Here is a 3332-nt window from a genome sequence, read left to right on the forward strand (position 1 = left end):
TATCAAAATCACTCCCTCACTTGCTCTTATGTTACATAATTATACAACAAAGCATATAAAATGCATTGCAAAAATTGAATAATGTGCAAGTTAAATGAAATGCAAGTTAAGAGGTTAGAATATTTACAAATGGTGGTTTAGAAAGGACTCTACCAAACTCTCCTTTTCGTGAGAGATTTCAAGGGGGTAGAGCAATGACGTTGTTGATGTTGCTCAACGTCTTGAAGAAGTAGTCAAATGCTTGTTCATTGTCATGATAGAGGTCTTACATAGACCTTGGCACATTGTTGTCTTCATTCATGTAGTAGTTCAAGTCAAAGAGGTGATAAGGATCTACATAGCCTTGGTCTAGATTCATAGCATTTCCAATGTAAGGGTTAACAAATCCTTCAAATTCGTCATCGTATAAACCACATACTTCCCTTGCTTCGTTTCCTATGTTGGGAGGATCATGAGTTGGCAAGAGCAACTCTTCTTCCTTGTTAACATGTCCAATGAGCTAGGCCTCCATTTATACTTGTCATGGGTGAGCTTTTCAAGCTCTCATCCTTGTTGTGAAAAATTCCATGCTCTCCGAATAAAGTCACTTTAACATCGTCAATATCTTTCTTCCAATTGGGCGGTATGTCTTCGCCCTTCTCTTTGAGATTTCCATCTTTCACTTGTCCTTTGAATGGAGATTTCATTTTCTTCTTGTCACCTTCCCGACTATAGTGATCAACCATATAACATGGCCCAAGCAAGTTGGGAGCTCTCATAGTCTTATCAAGATTAAAGGTTATTGTTTCATCACCAACTTCAAGTGTGAGCATCCCGTGGTTTACATCGATCACCGCTCCGGCGGTGTGTAGGAATGGTCTTCCTAGAATGATTGGAATGTTGGAATCTTCCTCCATATCAACAATAACAAAGTCCACCGGTATGAAAAACTTTCCAACTCTTACGGGTACATCTTCCTATACTCTTAGTGGTTTCTTTGTTGTTCGGTCCGCCATTTATAAGGTCATATTAGTGCACTTGAGCTCTCCCACTCCTGAACTTTCACATACCGAATATGGCATGATACTTACACTTGCACCTAGATCACATAGTGCCTTGTTGATTGTGGTGTCACCAATGGTACATGGAATGGAGAAACTTCCCGGATCCTTGAGCTTAGGTGGGGATTTCCCTTGAAGAATTGCACTACTTATCTTTCGGAAGGCAATGGTTTCCAACTTCCTTATAGACTTCTTCTTGGAAAGGATGTCTTTCATGTATTTTGCATAGTCCGGAACATGATTGATCAATTTCGTGAATGGTATAGAGACCTCTAGGTTCTTCGCAATCTCCATGAACTTTTTAAGTTGCTCATCAAGCTTGGGCTTGGCTTGGCGACTTGGAAACGGAAGTCTAATCATAATAGGATCTTTCTCAACCTATTTGGCCTTCTCTTCATTTTTTTTTCTTTAATGAGTCATTGGTAGTTGGCTCTACCACCTTAGGCTTTCTCCTTAATAGGTCCATCACATCACTTTGCTTGACACTTTCCTCAACAATATTTTATTCAATTGGCATCTTAGGTCTCTCATATCTTGTACCACTCCTCAAGTGAATAGCATTGATGGTCTCATGTCTTGTAGGAGAATTACTTTGAGGAGGTAGTTGTCCTTTTTATCTTTGGGAACTTGAAGAGGCCAATTGAGACAATTGTGTTTCTAACATCTTGGTATGAGCAAGGATATTGTTGATGGTAGTGTCTTTGACTTGGCTATCTCTTTGCATTTGAGCAAAGAAACCTTCTTGGGTCTTTTGCATTTGGAGGACCGCTTTTTGAACATCAAAAGCTTGGTCATTGGATTGATTGTAAGAGGGTTAGTTTTCGTTGAAGTATGGTCTTTGAGTAGGATTTCTCATTGGAGGTGAGATGTATGTTGGTTGACGATTTTGAATATTTTGGCTTTTGTATGAGAAGTTTGGATGAAATTTGGTGTTTTCATTATAATAGTTGGAGTAAGGGGTGCCATTCTTATATTCTTGGAAAGCATTCACTTCTCACTTGTGCCCCTACACTCTTGTTGGTCATGTCCCAAAGTTCCACAATTCTCACACACTCCATTTGGAATAGAAGATGTTGCCACCATGGCATTGACATGTTGCTTGGATGATTGAGAAGCTTCATTCATCTTGGCTAAAGCTTTCTCAAATTTCAAGTTCATTGTGTCAATATGGGAGCTTAGTTAGGCACCCAAATCGGCACTCAATTATGTGACGGAGTCAACTTCATGTCTCCCTCCTCTAGTAGCTTTTCTTGGCCTACTATATTGAGAGTTGTGAACCGCCATCTCCTTTATCTTTGCCCAAGTTTGGTTGTCATCTACCTCGGTAAATCTTCCATTAGAACCCATGTTTAGCACATTCCTTGAATCTTCATACAACCCATTCTAAAATTGTTAAATAATAAACCATTCGCTTAGTCCATGATGAGGACAAGAGCGACATGTATCTTTGAATCTCTCCCAAGCCTCATATAGAGACTCTTTATCTCTTTGCTTGAACCCGGTGATTTGGGCTCTTAACATGTTGGTCTTCTCCGGAGGATAGAACTTCTTGTAAAAGGCAAGTGCTAACTTCTTCCATGAATCAATTAGAAGAGTAACCTTGTTTAGGCTCTTTAACCATTGCTTTGCGGCTCCGATCAAGGAAAAAGGAAACAATACCCATCGAATTTGGTCTTGAGTTACCCCCGTTTGGGAAATTACATCACATTAGTCACAAAACGTCTCTATGTGTAGATGAGGATCCTCACTAGGCATCCCTCCAAATTGACTTCGTTCGACCAATTGTATGAATGCGGATTTGGCAATGAAATTACCGGTCAAGTGGGGTAGTGTTAGAGTACCATTTGGTAGGTTCTCCTTGGTTGGTATGGAATGAGATGAAAATTTAGGCATTGTAGGTTGATTTTGTGGTTGGTTTTGAATTGGGTTCTCCTCTCCTTGTCTTGCAAAAGGGTTGGTAAACTGAACACTATCCGAATGGATGATACCAATGTCCACAAGTTCTCCAATACCCAAATTTGTCGAAGTCCCTCTAACGGTTCTTCTAATGTTGGTCAAGGTTCTCTCAATCTCGGGATCAATAGGTAAAAGATCGCCTTGTGATCTCCTAGACATGCAAAAATCAAACAATCATAAAACAATTAAAACTACCTTGAGGAATTTGACTTCCCCAAGGTTAAGAAAGACACAAATAAAAACAACAAATGATAACAATTCAATTGAACACCGTCCCCGACAACGGCGCCATTTTTGATTTGGTCTAAACTTTGTCGTCTAAGCTTACCAATCAAA

General features: G+C 39.7%; 1 non-coding gene across 1 annotated transcript; it reads left to right on the forward strand.

Moving 5' to 3' along the window:
- Positions 1 to 2454: 2454 nt before the first annotated feature.
- On the forward strand, positions 2455 to 2561 carry LOC141650204 (small nucleolar RNA R71). Its single transcript, XR_012546252.1, has one exon. It is a non-coding gene; the product is annotated as a small nucleolar RNA R71 (small nucleolar RNA).
- Positions 2562 to 3332: the final 771 nt, after the last annotated feature.

This window comes from Silene latifolia, chromosome 3, assembly GCF_048544455.1.
Source record: "Silene latifolia isolate original U9 population chromosome 3, ASM4854445v1, whole genome shotgun sequence".
NCBI classification, from domain to species: domain Eukaryota; kingdom Viridiplantae; phylum Streptophyta; class Magnoliopsida; order Caryophyllales; family Caryophyllaceae; genus Silene; species Silene latifolia.